The sequence below is a fragment of the Sesamum indicum genome, linkage group LG7 (assembly GCF_026168435.1).
Source record: "Sesamum indicum cultivar Baizhima isolate 11 linkage group LG7, ASM2616843v1, whole genome shotgun sequence".
In the NCBI taxonomy this organism is placed as follows: domain Eukaryota; kingdom Viridiplantae; phylum Streptophyta; class Magnoliopsida; order Lamiales; family Pedaliaceae; genus Sesamum; species Sesamum indicum.
In genome coordinates, this window is record NC_142663.1 from 13,875,556 (window position 1) to 13,897,648 (window position 22,093).

A 22,093-nucleotide genomic window follows, 5' to 3' on the forward strand; every position below is an offset into this window, starting at 1 on the left:
GAAGCCGAGTGCTCTTTTGGAATGCATAAAAATAGTTCTATTTAAGTATTGTATATCACAAGACTATGATTAGGACATGTAGTAGAGAATAGAAGTAGTAATAAGTGTAACTGGTGTTGCGTCGCATTAAAAACTGAAGGAATTGCAATAGGTAATTTTAATACATAAAAGCCTAAACAAAGGCCTTTTCCACTGAAGACCAAAAGTACTACAAACAAAGTAATGGATGTCGATGTTCCGGAAAAGAAACCGCAAGGCTCTTGTGTGTGTCATGAAAGCCACTGTGTTATTGTGAAGCAAGTTGACGACTGTATCATTTTAATATAAAATAGAGGAAAAAAGTACTACAAACAAAGTATTCTTATTTATAATAGCCCAAATTTGTTCAAAATATAATGGATGTCAATGTTCCGGAAAAGAAATTGCAAGGCTCTTGTGTGTGTCATGAAAGCAAGTGTGTTATTGTGAAGCAAGTTGACGACTGTATCATTTGGGATCATCTTCACTAGCATTACCCTGCACGTAAATCAACAATATCATTGTCATTAAAAAGTATGTAAAGAACAAAATGCATAATGTATCTATCTATGCACGTCTATTACGATTGATGGCTCTAGAGTTTGTATTTGGTTTTTCGATAATGTGCCTGCCAAAATAACATCATTTCATTAAAAACTGTGAGGGAATTTAAAGATTGAAGTAGGAGATCCAAACACTCAATTGTTTCGCATTGACCACTAAAAAGAATGTGCCTTTTGACACTATTTAGAACCACATGATAACCTAATGTATCTATCGCTTCCTCTCTACCATTTTTCTAACCAAAGGCGCAACCTTTGTCCCTATCTAGTTATTCTCCACCGATTTTTTCCATATTTTAGAATTCAAGAAAGGGTGAAACCATTGCATTTTTTCTTTGTATACTTCAAATCCAAAAGTGTGTGTGATTTCTATGAAACCTTCACATTCTCAACATTCTAACTTGGAAATAATAGGATTACGAATTCTGAGGCCAGTTTAAAATGTGAAGAATGCAAGGTAGTTCGGAGTTGATGCCTAAACGGGAGCTAATCCTCCACCATTTTTGTTAATTTATTCTCAAATTATTCATTATGTTAGGTTTTATCCAATTTGCTTTTTCAAAACCTTTTGATTGTCATACATTTAAGACTTTTGTACAAATTGTACAGAAATACCATATTTGTCCATATCGACATCCGAACTTTGTAGGTGTATCATAGAAAAATTTGTCGAAAAATCACTACTACGCAACCAAAAATTAATTTATTTTTGAACTTAAAAAATTAAATATCATACACTACACGGTAAAACGGTTGTCTAGATGCCATCTCATTGTTTATTTTTAAATTACTTGTACACCTATCATGTTAAAAGATTTGTTTACCACATTTTGGCAAGTAGCAATATAGTTAATGCATGTGTTTCTTTAAGTATTATCAATTCACTTATTTATCACAACAGAGCTAATTATACACTTTTTTGGAAGTCTAAAGAAAAAATTATCAATTTGTTCAAAGTAATAAATCGAATGCACTTCAAACTTCAAAGTGTTCCCAAGATTACAAAAACTTCTTTAAATGACAATAAAAATCAATTAATGATTTTCTTTGAAAATAAAAACATGTGACGTTTTTAGGCACTTATCCACAAACAGGTAAATGAAATACATCTATATACTTGTTAAAACTGACCAAAATATTCAAACTTTGTAAATTTATCTTAGAGAAATTGGTGCATTCCATACTGATTTTGAAAACATGAGTTTATAAAAAGCACTTGACAAGAGAAAACAAATCTTAGTAAAAGAATAAAAAAGAAAACAATTTTTTTGGAAATATACTATGGTTAATTACTCAATAAAACTAAAAAAATTCTCATATCTAGTATTAATTTGTTCGTTAAAAAACATTTATCAAACGTTTGAGATTACGTATATTCACAAAATTCATGAAATCTTCTTAAGAAAAATTGATTGGCATCTAGACAACCGCTCTACACTTTCGCATAGTATTTAATTTTCCAAAGTCCACAAAATAAAATAACTCATGGTTGGATAATATAGATTTTTCGATATTTTTCTGTGGTACACCTGCAAACATAAGATGTTAACATGAACCAACATGATTTCTGTAAATTCATACAATAATTTTAAATGTATAACAACAAAAGATTTCAAAACAAGCTCATGAAGAAAACCCAACACAACGAATTAACCAAGAACAAATTTACAAAAAAGAGGGAGATTTGTTCTCCAATTTAGGTCTCAACTCTATACTTGCACCATTCACATTTCAACTGCCCCAAACATTCACAATCCTATTCTTTCCGAGTGAAAATGATGGTCACGTGAGTTTTAAAAAGAAATCAGCGCACAAAATTTGGATTTGAAGTTTACAAAGCATAAATTCAATGGTTTCAGCCTCATTGATTTCAAAATATAGGAGAAAAGTCGGCAAGAAAGAACTGATAAGGACATTGGTCTCTTTTTGGTTAGAAATTTGAAGAGAGGAATATGAAGATACATAAGTTAACATTAGGTTCTAAAATATCATCAAAAAGCATACTTTTAGCGGCCAAAATGTGTCCCACAATTGAGTGTTTTAAATCCTATTCAACCCTTTTGATTCCCACACAGTTTTTAACAATATGACGTTTTCCGGTAACACAGAATTTGCAAAACCAAATTCAAACTGTAGCGCCTTCAACCTTTAATAAACGAGTACACATAACCTATAATACTAACTAATGCGTTGCAGTTGTAGAATCAAATATATGCATGCTACATGTTTGATTGCATAATACATACTTTCGGAATTTTCTAACGATGGCTCCTCATATCTAACTGATGCTTTTTGGGACTTGAAACATGCAAGACAATTCACAAGTTTAATGGCACTAGTAAGATATAGACAATGACAATATTGCTAACAATAAGCTTGCAAATAAAATAATTGCTAATAAATAATATGACATCACAATTCAATCAGCCCTTTCTCCGTGTACTTTGCATTAAGAGAGAACTACGAATAAACCAAGACATAGAAGAAAACGAGAAATTTTAAGATGAGATCAAATTGGAGTAGCAGAGAGTTTATAGCTGGCACTTAAATTTCAGTGAATAACATATATGCATTACGATAGAGATAGGAGAAATTGACTGGAAAAAGATAATAGTAGTTAAGATAAAATAGTAACTTACTGCTCTTCCCGATCAAAGCCAAAACTTTTCCAAACCAAAGTTGTAGCAAAGGAGAAAACATCACTAACCTCTCTTACCAATTCAAGGCCAATAGTCTGATTAAGAGAGAACTACGAAATCAAAATTGCAGTCTGATTAAGGCCAAAGTTGCAGTCTCAAATTTGGTTTCAACTATCAACCACCAAATGGGAATCCACTGAAAGCATACAAATGTGATTAAATCCCATTACAAGAAGGGAAAGACCACCAAATCAAAATCAAAAAGACAAAAGAAAGACTAGATAAAATTATTTTTCGTATTTGAAGAGTCGAGATATACATGCATTTTTGGTGAAAATTTACAGAAAAATCTACTAATTTCTACCAGCTGAAATTTGATCAAAAGGTGACGGTGGAAAGTTCAATTGCAGTAGTTTTTTGGGGTCAAACTCTGAACATAATTGTTGACTGTCGTACAATATCGGGTGTCCAAATGCAAGAGCATTTGAGAACAAAGAAATGAAAACCCCCCCAAAACAACTGTGTTCCTCCGTAAAATTAAACAAGCTGGTACAAACAAAAATAATTGAGGACAATCGACCAACACATCACACAAAGATCCTAAACCCTGTTCAAATATTGTATCTCAAAACTACGATAAACAATTATGAAACCCCAACTTTACAGAGACGCTCAGCAAAAGGACAGAAGAATAAAATCTAAATATCCCTCGAGATGGAGAGCAAAGAAACATGGAAGGAAGTCTACAAAAATCAAGAGTGTTGAGTTTCTTTTTCCTCCGTTTCTCTTCATGCCATAACTTATAGAAGGTCAAAAGCAGAATATATAGACAACAAAAGCATTTTATCCATTCTAGTGACCAAAAGCATAGAAGCACCAACAGATTATAATCATATGAAAAAACAACCATACCAAAAGGGAAGAGCCCTCCAAAATCTCCAATTCGGGGAGCCATCTTGGCTGTTCTCCTCATCAATGTCTACACCGGCATCTTTGTTTGCAACTCCCTCAACCCTTGTCTCGCACAACAGCTTCGAACCAGGTTTTGTCACTGCTGCTCCACTCCACATTGAAAGTGCAACACTGTCTTTTTTTGACTCTTGCAATTCCTGGAAAAATGGCAACAATTCTTTGGTTAAAATTATCCTCATGAATCTTGAGTAAAGCCGGATTGCACAAATTTGTGATACAATGGAATACTTTTGTGAACTCATGCTTCTTGAAGTAATTATAAAAGAACCCTTGGAACAATTGGCCTAAACCTTCCAAGAAAAAAATCGAGAATATACAAAAAATCGTGTAATCTAAGTCGGTGATCTTAAAAAATTATTCAAATTAATATTTCATAAACCATTGATTTAAGAAATTAAATGAACTCGTTTGATTTTGAGTTGATGAATTTCAAGAATTACCTGAAGAAATAAGAGACGGAAGCCAAATGGTGGCCGGCACACGAGGTTGGCGGTCGCAGGACGAGAACGGCGGACGGCGGAGGTGGCTGCCTAAAAAGACGACTGATGCCGCGGTTAGAGTAGAGAGTGGCTGTTGGGGGAGGAGAGGAGCGGCTGCCTTGAGAAGGTGAGGAGTGCCTTTAATATGAAGTGGCCAACCGTAAGAAATCCTTAACGGTAACAATGTTTTTTCTTTTTTGATCTAAAATAACAAAATTAACCTTCTTGCTTGGAAATTTAAATTGTTGTCCAATTGAAAAACTAGATATTGAATATACATATTTTTATGCACTTAAAGAAACAATAAAGAAAATGATATTAATTAGAATTTTTTGTACAAATATTAATATTTTTTATTGTGTATCTTAAAAAACTTGTTAGATAATATAGAACAGATTCTTTTTGATAAATTCAATATTTTTAATTCTTTATCCAAAAGCCGTTAGATAATATCTCTTTTGGATGAAATTTAATAATTTTTTATTTTAATCTAAAAAATACATTATATTCTATTTGGCATAATAAAACTCATTTAGGTTGACCACATTTACGGATGCGTGACGCTTAAGTGGATAGTTTCAATGATTCATTTTATTATCTATAGATTAAAAGTTTTAACCGATCATATCTAACAATCGTGTGAATTATAGTAGTCGAATGATATATTATAAAATATAAATTAATATATTAAAATCATAAAATTATGAAATCTAAATTACAAAATCCTCAAAATGATGGTAAAGTGAATATTTGGATTAAGAATAAAATAATATTTTGAATAAATACAAAGAACATGTGAACTATTTGCTACGTGTGCTACTATAACTAATACTAACTAAATTTTATTTTCAATAAATAGTTAGCATTCATTTCTTACTGCAATATATAATTAAAAATCTCATATTTTAATTTTAGATGACATTAAAACATGATATTTTAGTTTATATTATCCAACGTTAAACTTAATCAATAATTAAGTACATTCTGATGAACTTTTTTGTATATAAATATTTAATATAATTCTTATAAATTTTTACCATTTTAATTTCAACATCCACTGCGACAAAATGCTTATATTTCAAAATTTTCACCACATATTATAATTGTTAGTCAATATACCATATTTTAATTTTGGATGATATTAAAGTATGGTATTTTGCTTTCTTTTATCTGAAAACAAGCTTAACCAACAATTAGTATGTTTTGATATATTTTTTTTAATATAATGCGTGTGAAATTTTATCGCTATAATTTCAATATCCACTAAAACAAAAATACGTTTATCCGCTATATATTAGAATTATGTCAATCTCTTATATTTTAGGTTTAGATGATATTAAAATATGGTATGTTAGTTTATATTATCTCAAAACAACGGGCTTAATGAATAATTCAGTTTTTGATGTTTTTTTTTATAAATAACTATTTAATATAATCCCTTTGATTTCAATATCCACTACAACAAAATGCATTTATTTCAAAATTCACCATATATAAAAATTGTTAGTCAATATGTCATAGTTTAGTTTTAGATGATATTAAAAATATGGTATTTTGGTTTATATTATCTGAAAATAAACTTAACTACAATGTATTACGTTTTGATATTTTTTTTTGAAAATAGATGTTTAATATATTGTATATAAATTTTACTATTATATTTAATATCCACTATAGCAAAATATATTTGTTATTAGTTATCTTAACCCTATAATACTTGTTAATGAATGATGGGTATGGCCCAGCATAATTAGGCAAAAAAACAAAATAAGAAGCCCAAACGCCTCACCTTGGTATGCCCATGACGAGGAAAGAAACCCAGGTCACATGGCCAAACACGCTCGGTCCAAACACTTGTAGCTGGCCCAATCCTCATATACATGGTGGTCCTTGAAGCCTGCGTGGCAGACATATTAGCTCTCCACGTAAGGCCCCCCCTGTTGACATGGAATGTGCGTGGCAGGAAGACATCCCCCAAGAACACGGACTCTAACACACAGCAGACTCCTTGCGGTCTAGGAGTCATTCTTTGTCTTGGACTCTCTCCCTCACCTAAATAATGGCTCCAACAGTACAATCCCTAAAAATAGAACTTGATCATATCTTATCTCAACTAATCCTACCCATTCACTGCAAGAATATGGAGCACGATCGGTTCCCTGGTGAGGGGGGATACCTTCAAGAGACAGAACATTGGTTATCACTCTTCTATCATTCTATGGCATTGACAAAATGCAATTTATTTATCTTTTCCAGTATTACGTTTCATTTCATTAACATTTTTTTATCACTTTGAACTATTGTTCTTCAGATTCAATACTAATTTGGGCGCTAGAATGCTAACATTTTATTTTGCAAGTTCTCTTTCTTAAAAGTTTTCGCTCCGTTTGTCCAATCTCGATATCAAGACCCTAAGACTTGGGCTGGTGCTGAAATCGCATGCATCAATTGGCGCCATCTATGGGAAATTGAGTTAAAGACGTGAATTACCTTGGAAATCCCTAGTAATGACGGGTCATGTTCACTAGCATTAACCTGCATATAATCAAACAATATCAATATCATTTCAAGATATGTAAAGAGCAAAATGCATAACGTATAGCATGCAATCTATCTATACACGTCTATTATGATTGATGGTTCTAGAGTTTGTATTTGGTTTCTCAATTATGTGCTTGCCTAAATAACATCATCTCGTCAATTTAAAGATTGAAGTAGGAGATTTAAACACACTCAATTTTTTCACATTAACCGCTAAAAAGAATGTGCTTTTGGACACTATCTAGTAGCACATGACAACCTAATGTATCTGTCTCTTCCTCTCTACCATTTTTCTAACCAAAGACGTAATCTTTGTCCCTATCTAACATTGCATTTTTCTTTGTATACTTCAAATCCAAAATGTATTTGATTTTCTATGAAACCTTCACATTATCAACATTCTAACTTGGAAGTAACGGGTTATGAATTTTGAGGCTAGTTTAAAATGTGAAGAATGCAAGGTAGTTCGGAGTTGATGCCTAAAGGGGAGATAATCATCACTGTTTTTGCTAATTTATTCTTAAATTATTCATTATATTAGGTTTTATCCAATTTGCTTTTGTAAAATTTTTTGATTGTCGTACATTTAATACTTTTGTACAAATTATCAATCCATTCAAGGTATATATATATATATATATATGTATATGTATATTAGTTACTTGAAATAACTAATGAAACCTCACAACACAAAAATAATTTTCCTACCCTAGAACAACCGTCCAGCGCCCCTCTCCAAGGTGTATTCTTTTTCTCCTTAATTCTTTTCTATCAAATTGAATTAAGGGATCTCATATTCAGGTGTGGTGTGGACGCGTCTTTAAAGGACTTTAACGTTGAAGTCTCACGTAAACGGCTCAAATGAAGGAGGTTCAAAGTAAATCAATCAAAGGCAATTCTTGATTTACGTTTCTCGCACTTCTCGTTTTTAATTTTACCATAAGCACCGTTTAATTTTATTGTTGTTGTAATTAACTATATCGATCGCCCCGCAACTCCAAGGGTACACCACTTGGAATCATGGTATTATTATGTTCGGCTTTTAATTTACGTAATTTTATTTACCGCTTCCACTTGCGCATTCTCGGGTCGATTCACTCGCATTTTCATTGCTTTTAGATTGGAGCTGTAGCAGATGTGACTGGTATCAGCAACGATGATGCAACATATCTGAAAGCATTCTAAGGAATTATACAATTTACATTGCGGCAACTCAATCCATTTTAGATTTCTCTCCTTAAGAGTATATATGCACCCTCTAATTGAATGTATTGAAGAGCTTCGTAATTTGAGACCTCTAGATTCTGGTTTTTAATAGCTAAATTACCAGTGTTGTTTATGAGAATATTTGAAAAACAAATTAGAGAGGAAAAGAATAATGAAACTTTTGATACAAGTTGAGAACTAAGAGCATTGCTATGATTAATGAAGTGGAGTTATACTGGAAGCTGAGTGCTCTTTTGGAATGCATAAAAATAGTTCTATTTAAGTATTGTATATCACAAGACTATGATTAGGACATGTAGTAGAGAATAGAAGTAGTAATAAGTGTAACTGGTGTTGCGTCGCATTAAAAACTGAAGGAAATTCAATAGGTAATTTTAATACATAAAAGCCTAAACAAAGGCCTTTTCCACTGAAGACCAAAAGTACTACAAACAAAGTAATGGATGTCGATGTTCCGGAAAAGAAACCGCAAGGCTCTTGTGTGTGTCATGAAAGCCACTGTGTTATTGTGAAGCAAGTTGACGACTGTATCATTTGGAATCATCTTCACTTGCATTACCCTGCACGTAATCAACAATGTCAGTGTCATTTAATAGTATGTAAAGAGCAAATTGCAATGTATCTATACACGTCTATTACGATTGATGGCTCTAGAGTTTGTATTTGGTTTTTCAATAATGTGCTTGCCAAAATAACATCATCTCGTTAAAAACTGTGCGGGATTTTAAAGGTTGAAGTAGGAGATCCAAACACTCAATTGTTTCGCATTGACCGCTAAAAAGAATGTGCTTTTTGACACTATTTAGAACCACACGATAACCTAATGTATCTATCGCTTCCTCTCTACCATTTTTCTAACCAAAGGCGCAACCTTTGTCCCTATCTAGTTATTCTCCACCGATTTTTTCCATATTTTAGAATTCAAGAAAGGGTGAAACCATTGCATTTTTTCTTTGTATACTTCAAATCCAAAAGTGTGTGTGATTTCTATGAAACCTTCACATTCTCAACATTCTAACTTGGAAATAATGGGATTACGAATTCTGAGGCCAGTTTAAAATGTGAAGAATGCAAGGTAGTTCGGAGTTGATGCCTAAACGGGAGCTAATCCTCCACCATTTTTGTTAATTTATTCTCAAATTATTCATTATGTTAGGTTTTATCCAATTTGCTTTTTCAAAACCTTTTGATTGTCATACATTTAAGACTTTTGTACAAATTGTACAGAAATACCATATTTGTCCATATCGACATCCGAACTTTGTAGGTGTATCATAGAAAAATTTGTCGAAAAATCACTACTACGCAACCAAAAATTAATTTATTTTTGAACTTAAAAAATTAAATATCATACACTACACGGTAAAACGGTTGTCTAGATGCCATCTCATTGTTTATTTTTAAATTACTTGTACACCTATCATGTTAAAAGATTTGTTTACCACATTTTGGCAAGTAGCAATATAGTTAATGCATGTGTTTCTTTAAGTATTATCAATTCACTTATTTATCACAACAGAGCTAATTATACACTTTTTTGGAAGTCTAAAGAAAAAATTATCAATTTGTTCAAAGTAATAAATCGAATGCACTTCAAACTTCAAAGTGTTCCCAAGATTACAAAAACTTCTTTAAATGACAATAAAAATCAATTAATGATTTTCTTTGAAAATAAAAACATGTGACGTTTTTAGGCACTTATCCACAAACAGGTAAATGAAATACATCTATATACTTGTTAAAACTGACCAAAATATTCAAACTTTGTAAATTTATCTTAGAGAAATTGGTGCATTCCATACTGATTTTGAAAACATGAGTTTATAAAAAGCACTTGACAAGAGAAAACAAATCTTAGTAAAAGAATAAAAAAGAAAACAATTTTTTTGGAAATATACTATGGTTAATTACTCAATAAAACTAAAAAAATTCTCATATCTAGTATTAATTTGTTCGTTAAAAAACATTTATCAAACGTTTGAGATTACGTATATTCACAAAATTCATGAAATCTTCTTAAGAAAAATTGATTGGCATCTAGACAACCGCTCTACACTTTCGCATAGTATTTAATTTTCCAAAGTCCACAAAATAAAATAACTCATGGTTGGATAATATAGATTTTTCGATATTTTTCTGTGGTACACCTGCAAACATAAGATGTTAACATGAACCAACATGATTTCTGTAAATTCATACAATAATTTTAAATGTATAACAACAAAAGATTTCAAAACAAGCTCATGAAGAAAACCCAACACAACGAATTAACCAAGAACAAATTTACAAAAAAGAGGGAGATTTGTTCTCCAATTTAGGTCTCAACTCTATACTTGCACCATTCACATTTCAACTGCCCCAAACATTCACAATCCTATTCTTTCCGAGTGAAAATGATGGTCACGTGAGTTTTAAAAAGAAATCAGCGCACAAAATTTGGATTTGAAGTTTACAAAGCATAAATTCAATGGTTTCAGCCTCATTGATTTCAAAATATGGGAGAAAAGTCGGCAAGAAAGAACTGATAAGGACATTGGTCTCTTTTTGGTTAGAAATTTGAAGAGAGGAATATGAAGATACATAAGTTAACATTAGGTTCTAAAATATCATCAAAAAGCATACTTTTAGCGGCCAAAATGTGTCCCACAATTGAGTGTTTTAAATCCTATTCAACCCTTTTGATTCCCACACAGTTTTTAACAATATGACGTTTTCCGGTAACACAGAATTTGCAAAACCAAATTCAAACTGTAGCGCCTTCAACCTTTAATAAACGAGTACACATAACCTATAATACTAACTAATGCGTTGCAGTTGTAGAATCAAATATATGCATGCTACATGTTTGATTGCATAATACATACTTTCGGAATTTTCTAACGATGGCTCCTCATATCTAACTGATGCTTTTTGGGACTTGAAACATGCTAGACAATTCACAAGTTTAATGGCACTAGTAAGATATAGACAATGACAATATTGCTAACAATAAGCTTGCAAATAAAATAATTGCTAATAAATAATATGACATCACAATTCAATCAGCCCTTTCTCCGTGTACTTTGCATTAAGAGAGAACTACGAATAAACCAAGACATAGAAGAAAACGAGAAATTTTAAGATGAGATCAAATTGGAGTAGCAGAGAGTTTATAGTTGGCACTTAAATTTCAGTGAATAACATATATGCATTACGATAGAGATAGGAGAAATTGACTGGAAAAAGATAATAGTAGTTAAGACAAAGTAGTAACTTACTGCTCTTCCCGATCAAAGCCAAAACTTTTCCAAACCAAAGTTGTAGCAAAGGAGAAAACATCACTAACCTCTCTTACCAATTCAAGGCCAATAGTCTGATTAAGAGAGAACTACGAAATCAAAATTGCAGTCTGATTAAGGCCACAGTTGCAATCTCAAATTTGGTTTCAACTATCAACCACCAACTGGGAATCCACTGAAAGCATACAAATGTGATTAAATCCCATTACAAGAAGGGAAAGACCACCAAATCAAAATCAAAAAGACAAAAGAAAGACTAGATAAAATTATTTTTCGTATTTGAAGAGTCGAGATATACATGCATTTTTGGTGAAAATTTACAGAAAAATCTACTAATTTCTACCAGCTGAAATTTGATCAAAAGGTGACGGTGGAAAGTTCAATTGCAGCAGTTTTTTGGGGTCAAACTCTGAACATAATTGTTGACTGTCGTACAATATCGGGTGTCCAAATGCAAGAGCATTTGAGAACAAAGAAATGAGAACCCCCCCGAAACAACTGTGTTCCTCCGTAAAATTAAACAAGCTGGTACAAACAAAAATAATTGAGGACAATCGACCAACACATCACACAAAGATCCTAAACCCTGTTCAAATATTGTATCTCAAAACTACGATAAACAATTATGAAACCCCAACTTTACAGAGACGCTCAGCAAAAGGACAGAAGAATAAAATCTAAATATCCCTCGAGATGGAGAGCAAAGAAACATGGAAGGAAGTCTACAAAAATCAAGAGTGTTGAGTTTCTTTTTCCTCCGTTTCTCTTCATGCCATAACTTATAGAAGGTCAAAAGCAGAATATATAGACAACAAAAGCATTTTATCCATTCTAGTGACCAAAAGCATAGAAGCACCAACAGATTATAATCATATGAAAAAACAACCATACCAAAAGGGAAGAGCCCTCCAAAATCTCCAATTCGGGGAGCCATCTTGGTTGTTCTCCTCATCAATGTCTACACCGGCATCTTTGTTTGCAACTCCCTCAACCCTTGTCTCGCACAACAGCTTCGAACCAGGTTTTGTCACTGCTGCTCCACTGCACATTGAAAGTGCAACACTGTCTTTTTTTGACTCTTGCAATTCCTGGAAAAATGGCAACAATTCTTTGGTTAAAATTATCCTCATGAATCTTGAGTAAAGCCGGATTGCACAAATTTGTGATACAATGGAATACTTTTGTGAACTCATGCTTCTTGAAGTAATTATAAAAGAACCCTTGGAACAATTGGCCTAAACCTTCCAAGAAAAAAATCGAGAATATACAAAAAATCGTGTAATCTAAGTCGGTGATCTTAAAAAATTATTCAAATTAATATTTCATAAACCATTGATTTAAGAAATTAAATGAACTCGTTTGATTTTGAGTTGATGAATTTCAAGAATTACCTGAAGAAATAAGAGACGGAAGCCAAATGGTGGCCGGCACACGAGGTTGGCGGTCGCAGGACGAGAACGGCGGACGGCGGAGGTGGCTGCCTAAAAAGACGACTGATGCCGCGGTTAGAGTAGAGAGTGGCTGTTGGGGGAGGAGAGGAGCGGCTGCCTTGAGAAGGTGAGGAGTGCCTTTAATATGAAGTGGCCAACCGTAAGAAATCCTTAACGGTAACAATGTTTTTTCTTTTTTGATCTAAAATAACAAAATTAACCTTCTTGCTTGGAAATTTAAATTGTTGTCCAATTGAAAAACTAGATATTGAATATACATATTTTTATGCACTTAAAGAAACAATAAAGAAAATGATATTAATTAGAATTTTTTGTACAAATATTAATATTTTTTATTGTGTATCTTAAAAAATTTGTTAGATAATATAGAACAGATTCTTTTTTATAAATTCAATATTTTTAATTCTTTATCCAAAAGCCGTTAGATAATATCTCTTTTGGATGAAATTTAATAATTTTTTATTTTAATCTAAAAAATACATTATATTCTATTTGGCATAATAAAACTCATTTAGGTTGACCACATTTACGGATGCGTGACGCTTAAGTGGATAGTTTCAATGATTCATTTTATTATCTATAGATTAAAAGTTTTAACCGATCATATCTAACAATCGTGTGAATTATAGTAGTCGAATGATATATTATAAAATATAAATTAATATATTAAAATCATAAAATTATGAAATCTAAATTACAAAATCCTCAAAATGATGGTAAAGTGAATATTTGGGTTAAGAATAAAATAATATTTTGAATAAATACAAAGAACATGTGAACTATTTGCTACGTGTGCTACTATAACTAATACTAACTAAATTTTATTTTCAATAAATAGTTAGCATTCATTTCTTACTGCAATATATAATTAAAAATCTCATATTTTAATTTTAGATGACATTAAAACATGATATTTTAGTTTATATTATCCAACGTTAAACTTAATCAATAATTAAGTACATTCTGATGAACTTTTTTGTATATAAATATTTAATATAATTCTTATAAATTTTTACCATTTTAATTTCAACATCCACTGCGACAAAATGCTTATATTTCAAAATTTTCACCACATATTATAATTGTTAGTCAATATACCATATTTTAATTTTGGATGATATTAAAGTATGGTATTTTGCTTTCTTTTATCTGAAAACAAGCTTAACCAACAATTAGTATGTTTTGATATATTTTTTTTAATATAATGCGTGTGAAATTTTATCGCTATAATTTCAATATCCACTAAAACAAAAATACGTTTATCCACTATATATTAGAATTATGTCAATCTCTTATATTTTAGGTTTAGATGATATTAAAATATGGTATGTTAGTTTATATTATCTCAAAACAACGAGCTTAATGAATAATTCAATTTTTGATATTTTTTTTATAAATAACTATTTAATATAATCCCTTTGATTTCAATATCCACTACAACAAAATGCATTTATTTCAAAATTCACCATATATAAAAATTGTTAGTCAATATGTCATAGTTTAGTTTTAGATGATATTAAAAATATGGTATTTTGGTTTATATTATCTGAAAATAAACTTAACTACAATGTATTACGTTTTGATATTTTTTTTTGAAAATAGATGTTTATTATATTGTATATAAATTTAACTATTATATTTAATATCCACTATAGCAAAATATATTTGTTATTAGTTATCTTAACCCTATAATACTTGTTAATGAATGATGGGTATGGCCCAGCATAATTAGGCAAAAAAACAAAATAAGAAGCCCAAACGCCTCACCTTGGTATGCCCATGACGAGGAAAGAAACCCAGGTCACATGGCCAAACACGCTCGGTCCAAACACTTGTAGCTGGCCCAATCCTCATATACATGGTGGTCCTTGAAGCCTGCGTGGCAGACATATTAGCTCTCCACGTAAGGCCCCCCCTGTTGACATGGAATGTGCGTGGCAGGAAGACATCCCCCAAGAACTCGGACTCTAACACACAGCAGACTCCTTGCGGTCTAGGAGTCATTCTCTGTCTTGGACTCTCTCCCTCACCTAAATAATGGCTCCAACAGTACAATCCCTAAAAATAGAACTTGATCATATCTTATCTCAACTAATCCTACCCATTCACTGCAAGAATATGGAGCACGATCGGTTCCCTGGTGAGGGGGGATACCTTCAAGAGACAGAACATTGGTTATCACTCTTCTATCATTCTATGGCATTGACAAAATGCGATTTATTTATCTTTTCCAGTATTACGTTTCATTTCATTAACATTTTTTTATCACTTTGAACTATTGTTCTTCAGATTCAACACTAATTTGGGCGCTAGAGTGCTAACATTTTATTTTGCAAGTTCTCTTTCTTAAAAGTTTTCGCTCCGTTTGTCCAATCTCGATATCAAGACCCTAAGACTTGGGCTGGTGCTGAAATCGCATGCATCAATTGGCGCCATCTATGGGAAATTGAGTTAAAGACGTGAATTACCTTGGAAATCCCTAGTAATGACGGGTCATGTTCACTAGCATTAACCTGCATATAATCAAACAATATCAATATCATTTCAAGATATGTAAAGAGCAAAATGCATAACGTATAGCATGCAATCTATCTATACACGTCTATTATGATTGATGGTTCTAGAGTTTGTATTTGGTTTCTCAATTATGTGCTTGCCTAAATAACATCATCTCGTCAATTTAAAGATTGAAGTAGGAGATTTAAACACACTCAATTTTTTCACATTAACCGCTAAAAAGAATGTGCTTTTGGACACTATCTAGTAGCACATGACAACCTAATGTATCTGTCTCTTCCTCTCTACCATTTTTCTAACCAAAGACGTAATCTTTGTCCCTATCTAACATTGCATTTTTCTTTGTATACTTCAAATCCAAAATGTATTTGATTTTCTATGAAACCTTCACATTATCAACATTCTAACTTGGAAGTAACGGGTTATGAATTTTGAGGCTAGTTTAAAATGTGAAGAATGCAAGGTAGTTCGGAGTTGATGCCTAAAGGGGAGATAATCCTCACTGTTTTTGCTAATTTATTCTTAAATTATTCATTATATTAGGTTTTATCCAATTTGCTTTTGTAAAATTTTTTGATTGTCGTACATTTAATACTTTTGTACAAATTATCAATCCATTCAAGGTATATATATATATATATATATGTATATGTATATTAGTTACTTGAAATAACTAATGAAACCTCACAACACAAAAATAATTTTCCTACCCTAGAACAACCGTCCAGCGCCCCTCTCCAAGGTGTATTCTTTTTCTCCTTAATTCTTTTCTATCAAATTGAATTAAGGGATCTCATATTCAGGTGTGGTGTGGACGCGTCTTTAAAGGACTTTAACGTTGAAGTCTCACGTAAACGGCTCAAATGAAGGAGGTTCAAAGTAAATCAATCAAAGGCAATTCTTGATTTACGTTTCTCGCACTTCTCGTTTTTAATTTTACCATAAGCACCGTTTAATTTTATTGTTGTTGTAATTAACTATATCGATCGCCCCGCAACTCCAAGGGTACACCACTTGGAATCATGGTATTATTATGTTCGGCTTTTAATTTACGTAATTTTATTTACCGCTTCCACTTGCGCATTCTCGGGTCGATTCACTCGCATTTTCATTGCTTTTAGATTGGAGCTGTAGCAGATGTGACTGGTATCAGCAACGATGATGCAACATATCTGAAAGCATTCTAAGGAATTATACAATTTACATTGCGGCAACTCAATCCATTTTAGATTTCTCTCCTTAAGAGTATATATGCACCCTCTAATTGAATGTATTGAAGAGCTTCGTAATTTGAGACCTCTAGATTCTGGTTTTTAATAGCTAAATTACCAGTGTTGTTTATGAGAATATTTGAAAAACAAATTAGAGAGGAAAAGAATAATGAAACTTTTGATACAAGTTGAGAACTAAGAGCATTGCTATGATTAATGAAGTGGAGTTATACTGGAAGCTGAGTGCTCTTTTGGAATGCATAAAAATAGTTCTATTTAAGTATTGTATATCACAAGACTATGATTAGGACATGTAGTAGAGAATAGAAGTAGTAATAAGTGTAACTGGTGTTACGTCGCATTAAAAACTGAAGGAAATTCAATAGGTAATTTTAATACATAAAAGCCTAAACAAAGGCCTTTTCCACTGAAGACCAAAAGTACTACAAACAAAGTAATGGATGTCGATGTTCCGGAAAAGAAACCACAAGGCTCTTGTGTGTGTCATGAAAGCCACTGTGTTATTGTGAAGCAAGTTGACGACTGTATCATTTGGAATCATCTTCACTTGCATTACCCTGCACGTAATCAACAATGTCAGTGTCATTTAATAGTATGTAAAGAGCAAATTGCAATGTATCTATACACGTCTATTACGATTGATGGCTCTAGAGTTTGTATTTGGTTTTTCAATAATGTGCTTGCCAAAATAACATCATCTCGTTAAAAACTGTGCGGGATTTTAAAGGTTGAAGTAGGAGATCCAAACACTCAATTGTTTCGCATTGACCGCTAAAAAGAATGTGCTTTTTGACACTATTTAGAACCACACGATAACCTAATGTATCTATCGCTTCCTCTCTACCATTTTTCTAACCAAAGGCGCAACCTTTGTCCCTATCTAGTTATTCTCCACCGATTTTTTCCATATTTTAGAATTCAAGAAAGGGTGAAACCATTGCATTTTTTCTTTGTATACTTCAAATCCAAAAGTGTGTGTGATTTCTATGAAACCTTCACATTCTCAACATTCTAACTTGGAAATAATGGGATTACGAATTCTGAGGCCAGTTTAAAATGTGAAGAATGCAAGGTAGTTCGGAGTTGATGCCTAAACGGGAGCTAATCCTCCACCATTTTTGTTAATTTATTCTCAAATTATTCATTATGTTAGGTTTTATCCAATTTGCTTTTTCAAAACCTTTTGATTGTCATACATTTAAGACTTTTGTACAAATTGTACAGAAATACCATATTTGTCCATATCGACATCCGAACTTTGTAGGTGTATCATAGAAAAATTTGTCGAAAAATCACTACTACGCAACCAAAAATTAATTTATTTTTGAACTTAAAAAATTAAATATCATACACTACACGGTAAAACGGTTGTCTAGATGCCATCTCATTGTTTATTTTTAAATTACTTGTACACCTATCATGTTAAAAGATTTGTTTACCACATTTTGGCAAGTAGCAATATAGTTAATGCATGTGTTTCTTTAAGTATTATCAATTCACTTATTTATCACAACAGAGCTAATTATACACTTTTTTGGAAGTCTAAAGAAAAAATTATCAATTTGTTCAAAGTAATAAATCGAATGCACTTCAAACTTCAAAGTGTTCCCAAGATTACAAAAACTTCTTTAAATGACAATAAAAATCAATTAATGATTTTCTTTGAAAATAAAAACATGTGACGTTTTTAGGCACTTATCCACAAACAGGTAAATGAAATACATCTATATACTTGTTAAAACTGACCAAAATATTCAAACTTTGTAAATTTATCTTAGAGAAATTGGTGCATTCCATACTGATTTTGAAAACATGAGTTTATAAAAAGCACTTGACAAGAGAAAACAAATCTTAGTAAAAGAATAAAAAAGAAAACAATTTTTTTGGAAATATACTATGGTTAATTACTCAATAAAACTAAAAAAATTCTCATATCTAGTATTAATTTGTTCGTTAAAAAACATTTATCAAACGTTTGAGATTACGTATATTCACAAAATTCATGAAATCTTCTTAAGAAAAATTGATTGGCATCTAGACAACCGCTCTACACTTTCGCATAGTATTTAATTTTCCAAAGTCCACAAAATAAAATAACTCATGGTTGGATAATATAGATTTTTCGATATTTTTCTGTGGTACACCTGCAAACATAAGATGTTAACATGAACCAACATGATTTCTGTAAATTCATACAATAATTTTAAATGTATAACAACAAAAGATTTCAAAACAAGCTCATGAAGAAAACCCAACACAACGAATTAACCAAGAACAAATTTACAAAAAAGAGGGAGATTTGTTCTCCAATTTAGGTCTCAACTCTATACTTGCACCATTCACATTTCAACTGCCCCAAACATTCACAATCCTATTCTTTCCGAGTGAAAATGATGGTCACGTGAGTTTTAAAAAGAAATCAGCGCACAAAATTTGGATTTGAAGTTTACAAAGCATAAATTCAATGGTTTCAGCCTCATTGATTTCAAAATATGGGAGAAAAGTCGGCAAGAAAGAACTGATAAGGACATTGGTCTCTTTTTGGTTAGAAATTTGAAGAGAGGAATATGAAGATACATAAGTTAACATTAGGTTCTAAAATATCATCAAAAAGCATACTTTTAGCGGCCAAAATGTGTCCCACAATTGAGTGTTTTAAATCCTATTCAACCCTTTTGATTCCCACACAGTTTTTAACAATATGACGTTTTCCGGTAACACAGAATTTGCAAAACCAAATTCAAACTGTAGCGCCTTCAAACCTTTAATAAACGAGTACACATAACCTATAATACTAACTAATGCGTTGCAGTTGTAGAATCAAATATATGCATGCTACATGTTTGATTGCATAATACATACTTTCGGAATTTTCTAACGATGGCTCCTCATATCTAACTGATGCTTTTTGGGACTTGAAACATGCAAGACAATTCACAAGTTTAATGGCACTAGTAAGATATAGACAATGACAATATTGCTAACAATAAGCTTGCAAATAAAATAATTGCTAATAAATAATATGACATCACAATTCAATCAGCCCTTTCTCCGTGTACTTTGCATTAAGAGAGAACTACGAATAAACCAAGACATAGAAGAAAACGAGAAATTTTAAGATGAGATCAAATTGGAGTAGCAGAGAGTTTATAGCTGGCACTTAAATTTCAGTGAATAACATATATGCATTACGATAGAGATAGGAGAAATTGACTGGAAAAAGATAATAGTAGTTAAGATAAAGTAGTAACTTACTGCTCTTCCCGATCAAAGCCAAAACTTTTCCAAACCAAAGTTGTAGCAAAGGAGAAAACATCACTAACCTCTCTTACCAATTCAAGGCCAATAGTCTGATTAAGAGAGAACTACGAAATCAAAATTGCAGTCTGATTAAGGCCAAAGTTGCAGTCTCAAATTTGGTTTCAACTATCAACCACCAAATGGGAATCCACTGAAAGCATACAAATGTGATTAAATCCCATTACAAGAAGGGAAAGACCACCAAATCAAAATCAAAAAGACAAAAGAAAGACTAGATAAAATTATTTTTCGTATTTGAAGAGTCGAGATATACATGCATTTTTGGTGAAAATTTACAGAAAAATCTACTAATTTCTACCAGCTGAAATTTGATCAAAAGGTGACGGTGGAAAGTTCAATTGCAGTAGTTTTTTGGGGTCAAACTTTGAACATAATTGTTGACTGTCGTACAATATCGGGTGTCCAAATGCAAGAGCATTTGAGAACAAAGAAATGAGAACCCCCCCAAAACAACTGTGTTCCTCCGTAAAATTAAACAAGCTGGTACAAACAAAAATAATTGAGGACAATCGACCAACACATCACACAAAGATCCTAAACCCTGTTCAAATATTGTATCTCAAAACTACGATAAACAATTATGAAACCCCAACTTTACAGAGACGCTCAGCAAAAGGACAGAAGAATAAAATCTAAATATCCCTCGAGATGGAGAGCAAAGAAACATGGAAGGAAGTCCACAAAAATCAAGAGTGTTGAGTTTCTTTTTCCTCCGTTTCTCTTCATGCCATAACTTATAGAAGGTCAAAAGCAGAATATATAGACAACAAAAGCATTTTATCCATTCTAGTGACCAAAAGCATAGAAGCACCAACAGATTATAATCATATGAAAAAACAACCATACCAAAAGGGAAGAGCCCTCCAAAATCTCCAATTCGGGGAGCCATCTTGGTTGTTCTCCTCATCAATGTCAACACCGGCATCTTTGTTTGCAACTCCCTCAACCCTTGTCTCGCACAACAGCTTCGAACCAGGTTTTGTCACTGCTGCTCCACTCCACATTGAAAGTGCAACACTGTCTTTTTTTGACTCTTGCAATTCCTGGAAAAATGGCAACAATTCTTTGGTTAAAATTATCCTCATGAATCTTGAGTAAAGCCGGATTGCACAAATTTGTGATACAATGGAATACTTTTGTGAACTCATGCTTCTTCAAGTAATTATAAAAGAACCCTTGGAACAATTGGCCTAAACCTTCCAAGAAAAAAATCGAGAATATACAAAAAATCGTGTAATCTAAGTCGGTGATCTTAAAAAATTATTCAAATTAATATTTCATAAACCATTGATTTAAGAAATTAAATGAACTCGTTTGATTTTGAGTTGATGAATTTCAAGAATTACCTGAAGAAATAAGAGACGGAAGCCAAATGGTGGCCGGCACACGAGGTTGGCGGTCGCAGGACGAGAACGGCGGACGGCGGAGGTGGCTGCCTAAAAAGACGACTGATGCCGCGGTTAGAGTAGAGAGTGGCTGTTGGGGGAGGAGAGGAGCGGCTGCCTTGAGAAGGTGAGGAGTGCCTTTAATATGAAGTGGCCAACCGTAAGAAATCCTTAACGGTAACAATGTTTTTTCTTTTTTGATCTAAAATAACAAAATTAACCTTCTTGCTTGGAAATTTAAATTGTTGTCCAATTGAAAAACTAGATATTGAATATACATATTTTTATGCACTTAAAGAAACAATAAAGAAAATGATATTAATTAGAATTTTTTGTACAAATATTAATATTTTTTATTGTGTATCTTAAAAAACTTGTTAGATAATATAGAACAGATTCTTTTTGATAAATTCAATATTTTTAATTCTTTATCCAAAAGCCGTTAGATAATATCTCTTTTGGATGAAATT

At 32.2% G+C, this 22,093-nt stretch overlaps 3 long non-coding RNA genes across 3 annotated transcripts; all 3 read right to left on the reverse strand.

The window, feature by feature from the left end:
- Positions 1–101: 101 nt before the first annotated feature.
- LOC148787580 (uncharacterized) lies at positions 102–4,837 on the reverse strand. Its single transcript, XR_016066332.1, has 4 exons — positions 4,633–4,837; positions 4,133–4,329; positions 3,289–3,416; positions 102–516 (listed from the first exon to the last, which is right to left on the reverse strand). It is a non-coding gene; the product is annotated as an uncharacterized LOC148787580 (long non-coding RNA).
- A 3,920-nt stretch (positions 4,838–8,757) lies between these two features.
- On the reverse strand, positions 8,758–13,311 carry LOC148787581 (uncharacterized). The gene is made up of 4 exons (XR_016066337.1): positions 13,109–13,311; positions 12,609–12,805; positions 11,765–11,892; positions 8,758–8,999 (listed from the first exon to the last, which is right to left on the reverse strand). It is a non-coding gene; the product is annotated as an uncharacterized LOC148787581 (long non-coding RNA).
- Positions 13,312–17,232: 3,921 nt separating this feature from the next.
- On the reverse strand, positions 17,233–21,788 carry LOC148787582 (uncharacterized). Its single transcript, XR_016066340.1, has 4 exons — positions 21,585–21,788; positions 21,085–21,281; positions 20,241–20,368; positions 17,233–17,474 (listed from the first exon to the last, which is right to left on the reverse strand). It is a non-coding gene; the product is annotated as an uncharacterized LOC148787582 (long non-coding RNA).
- Between the last annotated feature and the right edge of the window lie 305 nt (positions 21,789–22,093).